Below are 7,465 nucleotides of genomic sequence, written 5' to 3' on the forward strand. Positions count from 1 at the left end.
ATCAAGACAATTTGGTACTGGCACAAGAACAGAGCCACAGACCAGTAGAACAGAAGAGAGACTCCAAACATTAACCCAAACATATATGGCCAATTAATATTCGATAAAGGAGCCATGGACATACAATGGGGAAATGACAGTCTCTTCAACAGATGGTGCTGGCAAAACTGGACAGCTACGTGTAAGAGAATGAAACTGGATCACTGTCTAAGCCCATACACAAAAGTAAATTAGAAATGGATCAAAGAACTGAATGTAAGTCATGAAACCATAAAACTCTTAGAAAAACAAATACGTAAAAATCTCCTGGACATAAACACAAGCAACTTCTTCATGAACATACCTCCCTGGGCAAGGTAAACAAAAGCAAAAATGAACAAGTGAGACTATATCAAGCTGAAAAGCTTCTGTATAGCAAAGAACGCCATCAATAGAACAAAAGGCATCCTACCATATGGAAGAATATATTTATAAATGACAGATCCGATAAAGGGTTGACATCCAAAATATATAAAGAGCTGACACACCTCAACAAACAAAAAGCAAATAATCCAATTAAAAAATGGGCACAGGATCTGAACAGACAGTTCTCCAAAGAAGAAGTTCAGATGGTCAGGCACATGAAAAGATGCTCCACATTGCTAATCATCAGAGATGTGCAAATTAAAACCACAATGAGATATCACCTCACACCAGTAAGGATGGCTACCATCCAAAAGGCAAACAACAACAGATGTTGGCGAGGTTGTGGAGAAAGGGGAACCCTCCTACACTGCTGGTGGGAATGTAAATTAGTTCAACCATTGTGGAAAGCAGTATGGAGGTTCCTCAAAAAAACTCAAAATAGAAATACCATTTGACTCTGGAATTCCACTCCTAGGAATTTAACCTAAGAATGCAGCACTCCAGTTTGAAAAAGACATATGCACCCCTATGTTTATCGCAGCACTATTTACAATAGCCAAGAAATGGACGGAACCTAAGAGTCCATCAGTAGGTGAATGGATAAAGAAGATGTGGTACATATACACAATGGAATATTATTCAGCCATAAGAAGAAAACAAATCCTACCATTTGCAACAACATGGATGGAGGTAGAGGGTATTATGCTCAGTGAAATAAGCCAGACAGAAAAGACAAGTATCAAATGATTCCACTCATCTGTGGAGTATAACAACAAAGAAAAAACTGAAGGAACAAAACAGCAGCAGACTCACAGAACCCAAGAATGGACTAACAGTTACCAAAGAGAAAGGGACTGGGGAGGATGGGTGGGAAGGGAGGGATAAGGGGAATAAGGGGAATTAGGATTAGCAGACATAATGTGTGTGTGGGGCATGGGGAGGGCTGTACAACACAGAGAAGACAAGTAGTGATTCTACAGCATCTTACTACGCTGATGGACGGTGACTGTAATGGGGTATGTGGCAGGGACTTGGTGATGGGGGGAGTCTAGTAAACATAATGTTCCTCATGTAATTGTGGATTAATGATAACAAAAATAGAAAAAAATTTTTAAAGAAAAAAACGTAAAATAAAGTTTCCATTTTTTTTGAAAATTGAGGAAATTGAGGCACAGAGCAGTCAGGTAACCTGCCCTGCCTGTGGTCACACAGCTAGCTATAAGTGCTGGTGTCCACACCCCAGGGGGCTGCCTGAAGTCACGTCTCTTTTGTCTCAGTTTTCAACAGCCTCCTCTGTCAAGGCATATCCCAACAGTACAATCGAGGAGCCCCCTACCACCACCCCCATTCAGCAGCTCCTGTTCTTGAGTCTGACATGGAAACTTCTAGTTCTAAACTTAAATTTAAAATCTCTTTGAAGGTTTAGTTACTTTGATTGCAGTTCTTGTACCCCATACAAGATTTGCATGATGTATGTAGTAACTCATTACTTAAAATTTCCCAGGAGAAACCTCCCAATGAATATGCGAAAAATATGCAATCTTAGAGACAAGCCCTCAACTGAGTTCCCACCTCTGGCAACAAAGGAAGCCTCCTGTCACCTCGGGGTATTTGTGGGGAAGAGAAATGGGGGTGGCAGGAATCCTGGTGCAGACCCAGGGGATGCCAGAGGCGCGCCCGCAGTACCAGAGCCTGCAGCTCTGGCCGCCCTGCCACTTCCCCCCTCAAAGTCGGGGCTTCCCTCCATGGAAGGAGGGCAGGGAGCCTCAGCAGTGAACAGGATCACCACCAACCAGGGTCAGAAGAGCTTTGTTACCATGTTTCTTGCTCCCCCAGCAAGATTCAGAGCAAATCCACCAAGTGAACATTCCAGATAACTCTAAAGTGACCTTTGGAAGCCAAAGTTTGTAAAACAAGGACTTTTAATCCACTTCCTTTTCTAACTAAGCCCAGTTATCATTTCCCAGGCCTGAGGAAATCCACTCCTGACACTTTATCAATTAGACAAGAGCAACCTTTGAGGAGTTAGCATTTCTGGGGCTCAAGGAAGCTGTACAGAAGAGAGGCCTGGAAATTGTTTAAGAATGGACTCCGGGTACCCCCACCCCAGGAACACAGGCACCAGCCCCAAAGTCACCCAGAGCTAAGACAGAGCCCTGGGTTGCTGGTTGACCACAGAGGCACCCACGAGGCCAGAGCCCAAGGGCAGGAGTGCAACCTGAACCTCCACCTCGACCCCAAACCTTGCCTGCAAGACCCCGGTTTGTGAAACAGTAACTGTTGATGCAGCAGGCGCACACCTCCTTCCACTGGCTGCTTCCCCACCCCCAGGCCTGGTGCACAGCAGAGGGGTTTCCAAAACTGAAGCAGCCAAAGCTGTTCAAATGCAGAATGTTAGAACTGGAAGGGGCCTCAAGAGATTCTAATGCAACACCCTCACTTCATAGGAAGACAACCAAGACCTTGAGGGGAGGAGCTACTATGTGTTCCCTCCCAGCCCCGATAAGACCCCCCAGCAGTCTGCAGAAGGACCGGGGCGCGAGGGGCAGCACACATGGTCAGGCTCGGCTCTTGGGGGCTGGGGAGCTGGGGGCATGTGACGAAGTTCTGAGAAAACACCCCTGTGCCTTTAAGGGCTGTGCAGCTGTCAGGGCTGTTCTTGCTCCCAGGGAGCAGCCAGGCAGCCAGGCCTGGGCAGGAATGATCGGTCAACAGGGCCCTGGGACCTCCAATGGCCGAGTCCAGGGGACTCACAGGAGTCAGGGGAGAGTCTCCCCCTGGACCCAAACAGGTTCTAAATCACCCAGGAGGAAGAGTGGGGAAGAAAGCCCATGGGTGAAGAAGCAGAGAGGAAGGAGGCCAACTTCAGAAAGTCTGCAAGACGATTCCTGCAGCACCGAAAGACCCAAGGACAACCGCAGGGGCAAAAAAAAAACCTGTGGCCGTCTGCGGGGCCAGCCAGTGGTGAGCCCGCCAGCCAGTGGGTCAAACTGGGATGGAGGGGGTGGAGGTTTGAATTTAGCCAGGTAAACAGAGCCGGCCTGCCTGGAGAGGGCCTAGTGGGGGCGGCCCGGTCACCGCAGGCAGATGGGAGCTCAGCCTGAACCGGCCAACCAGCAGGGCCAGGGCCAGGGCTCTGCCAGCACTCTGCCCCGGTGGGTGCCTAGCTGCTCTCACACAGGTAGAAGGTTATTTTTTACTTTAAAAGGTGGCTCAGATTAGAAGCTATCAGATCTTTTCATCACAGCCATCTATTCCCAACCCCTCTGGTGGATTTTTCTGGACTCCTGGATAGTTTGAAGATGCTCAACAGAAACGAGCCAAGGACCCCCTAGATGTGGGTTGGGAGCTCCCATATTCCCTCCTCGGCAGGGGATTGTGTACCTATTGCTGTTGTGCCTTGAGAATCCTGAACAAGTTACAAAAACAACCAATCCCAACACTAACAAAACCCTCGGGACTGTATCCAGATATGGGGCTAGGACGACGGTGCAGTCTGAAGACCTGTTTAGAAGATTCAGGTAGTCTGAAGAGGACCTAGGAGAACAAAATCAGAATGACCAACAGGAAAACTTCTGTGGACATATTTATTTTTATTTCAGAGAAGGCAAGGACTCCCATTTCACATAAAAACATCCTCCCCTGCTAGAAATACAGGGCAGGTGGCAATCCAGGAACCAGCAGAACTCTTCTGCAAGTGAAGATTAGAATGGATCAGCCTGGTTCCCTGCCCTTCTTGAAGAAGAGCAAAAATCTCAGCTGCCACTAGCATAAGAGGAGGGCAAAATACACAGGTGAAGAACAAGCCCAGATTTTTAAATTTTCCCAGCAATTAGCAATATCTCTTTAACATATGCTTTTGGGATAGAAAAATTTTTGGCAAATGGTTGTTTCATGTCAATAGAACACCCTGGAGATATTACAACTACCAAATCAACGAAAGAGTAGGCTAGTTCCAGACACCCTAAACAAACACCTAACACACAGCCTTGCTTACAATGTTCATGCGCAAACACATAAGAAACCAAAGCCTTGGAAAGGAGGAAATCCCCGGATGGAAGAGGGCCAGCAAGGCGCTCCAAGGCTGCTCCTGCTCCCCTGGCAGGCAGGCAGACCCCACAGTGTGTCACACGCCCTCTCAGTTCTTTAGCAAAGGGAGGGGAGCTGTTTCTCACCGCTGCCTTTGGCTATTTAACCACCTATTGTCTCTTTCAGTCCCTTTACCCTGTTGAGTCCCTGCCCTGGCATCAACTCTGTCTGTCGGTTCTCCTGTGGAGACCTGGCTTTAGGTCAGCCTCTTTCCTTGGGCTCCTGGAGTTGGCATCGCTGTGAGGAGCCCAGCTACAGTCCTCCTCTCACAATTGTGCAGAAGAGATCTCTCATCATTGCCTTTCCTTCCGAGGAGACACACCTCCCCCTTGCTATTTATAAGCACAAATCTTCTGTGTCAAAGAGAGAACAGACACTATTTTGAAATGGAAGAAAACCACCACTCAGCCTTTGACCTCTCATAGGTGGGTGTGTCTGCCAGGACTTGTGCGTGTGAACCTGGACAGGCGTGTGGGCACAGGCTCAGGGCCTGGCATCCACTCATCCATGCCTGAGATCAGGAGTCTTCCCTTTGATAAGTAAACCCCACATCTGACTCAGACAGCAGCAGGAGTGGCTGGGTCCAGGATAGGGTCCAGGAAAGGGTCCTCAGGCTTTCTGAGGGTGTGCCCACTGTTCCCAGGGCCCTATGCTGCCTTGGGGGACAGCCACAAAAGGGTCACCTGAGTGTGCTGGTGCTTGACCCTGTCCCATGGACCCAGGGTTTCCTGCAGCCACACTGATGGTATTGCACAGATGTCCCATCACAGCTCTGTCAAGTGGGTATGTTCCTTGGCGACTGGAGTGGTTCAGGGGATTGGTAACATGATCCCCAGACTTTCTCTTCCAGGTACCAGGCTGAAACTCGGCTCAGGGTGGTAGTAACTGAAAGCTGCGGCCAACATGGCCAGGTGGCAAAAGCAGTTAAGGAGCGGGTGGAGGGAGTGGAGGGCAAGTCCTCCTATGCACAGCTGGGTCACCAACCCATGGCCTGAGCCATCTCCGTTCCCCGCTCTGTAGAACAGAGCCAGCTAGACTCCCTGCTCCCACGACGATCTGCCCCATGAAAGTATCTAGGAAATTAGGCTCTGACTAGAGTGCACGGCCAAATGTCCCCTGAGAATGCAGAAGAAAATGCAGAAAGAGGCCACTTCTCCCGGAGTTGAGTGGATGAGGTGGGGGCGGGGGGCGGAGGAGCAATGGAAGAAAGCAGAGAATGCGCCGACACCGGGGCTGAGACTGCTCGGCTCTGGGGACTCAGGCACCAGACTGGCCCTTCTCGCGGGGGCTAGAATCACCCAGACGTGGGGCGCAGCTTTTAGCAGAAGCGGCCGCAGGCCCGACCACGCCTGCGAAAGTGCGCGAGCAGCTCTGCGGTCGCCCAGCCCTGGGCACGCGAGCGGGGGAGGCCCGCGGCCGAGAGGGCGAGCAGCCCAGCCTACCTGCCCGCGCGCCCCGAGCCGCGACCCAGCTTTGTTCGGCGGCCGGCCGGCCGGCTGCCCCGCGCCCGCCCCACCTGCGCCCTCCCCGAGCCCACCGGGGCCCCGCGGCCGGCAGAGCCCCGGGAGCCGCCCGCCCGCTCCCGAGCCCAGCCCCGCGGCGCCCCGGGCGCAAGGCCGGAGCGCTGGGAAGTTTCGGCGGCCCGGGATGCGCGGGGCGCCGCCGGGCGGCGAGGCGAGGCGGCGGCAGCTACTTCCCACCGCGGCGCCCGGGCGCTTACCTGCACGTCCGCCGCTCGCTCGGCCCGGGCTCCGCGCGCGCGGCCCGGCGGACCCTCGCCCCGCTCCTCACGCGCGGCTGGGCGCGGGGCTGCAGGCGCGGCGGGCGCGCTCCGCTCGGGGGTCCCGCCGAGGCGCCCACCGAGGCGCCCGCCGGCCCCGGTGCCCGGCAGCCCCGCGGGCCGCGCACCCCCGGGCGGGCCTCGAGGCTCGCGCTGCTCCCGCGCCGTGAGGGCGCCCCGCGCGGCGCTGGGACCCCCGAGCTCGGAGGGCGGGAGGCGGGGGCGCGCAGCCCTCGGCCGAGCCGGAGGGAGGCCCTGGGCGCCGGCTCGGCTGCCGCCGTCGGTCGTCGCCGGGGCGCGGACCCGAAGAAGTTGCGGCCCCAAGTCGGCTGCGGGGCGGGCGGCGGCCGCGCTCGGAGTGCAGGGGCCAGCGCTGGGCGAGCGGATCCCGGGGGCTCCGCGCCTCCGCCCCGCCCCCCGCGTCTCCTCCCCGCCCCCGCCCCGCCGCCGCGCCGGCCCCCGGCTCGCCGCTCCGTGGCCAGCCCCGCGCCTCTCCCGGGGCTCCTCCTCGGAGCGGGGCCCGTGACCTCGGCACCTGCCTCCCGCCCCCGGCAGAGCGTCCCGGGCCCGGACGCGGGGGGGTGGGGAGCCGCCGCCCAGCCGCGCTCCCAGCCCGGCACGCCCGCCGCCGCCTTCTCCCGGAATTCCACCTGATCCTCCCGGAGCACCGGTGGGACTTGCCGGCCAGCAGCCCCCCGGGGCGCCCTGCGCTCCTGCAGGAACACCCAGCTCAGGCACTGCGGAGCTGGAGGCTCTGGGAGCGGACAGAGTTCCATCGACCGCTCTTATGTTTACGTCAAACGCTTGCACCGCTTCATCCTCCTTTGAATGCCCCAAAGGAGAGTGATTTGCTATCTCCGCTCCACAAACCCAAGTCCACCCTGCGCGTCCCCGGGCCCTTTCTACAGCACCCAGCAGACAGTTCTGGGGCGAGGGAAGCTGATCCAGGAGCGGGCACACCAAGAAAAATGTTTCCAAATGGCCAATGTGTTCTCTCTCTCATCGTTTCTGTGACAGCTTTAGGGCTAAATTATTCACTTGACTTTCTGGAGGGAACCCGGGGCACCGAAAAGTGGCAGGACAAGTCCATAGTCATTAAAATAGGTAGTGGCCTGAAAACTCACCAGAGCCAGTTTCCGGTCTCAGCTCAGGCTGATGTTTGAATACTTTTACTGAGGCCCCCAGGTCTGT

At 54.8% G+C, this 7,465-nt stretch overlaps 1 protein-coding gene across 1 annotated transcript in view; it reads right to left on the reverse strand.

Annotated features, from left to right (window-relative positions):
• WNT5B (Wnt family member 5B) overlaps positions 1–7,048 on the reverse strand; it is a 93,751-nt gene extending 86,703 nt beyond the window's left edge. Inside the window, exon 1 of the mRNA XM_036907278.2 lies at positions 6,925–7,048. The gene's annotated coding sequence lies outside the window, so the exon portion shown is untranslated. The remainder of the gene's footprint in view (positions 1–6,924) is intronic.
• Between the last annotated feature and the right edge of the window lie 417 nt (positions 7,049–7,465).

This window comes from Manis pentadactyla, chromosome 14 (genome assembly GCF_030020395.1).
Source record: "Manis pentadactyla isolate mManPen7 chromosome 14, mManPen7.hap1, whole genome shotgun sequence".
In the NCBI taxonomy this organism is placed as follows: Eukaryota; Metazoa; Chordata; class Mammalia; order Pholidota; family Manidae; genus Manis; species Manis pentadactyla.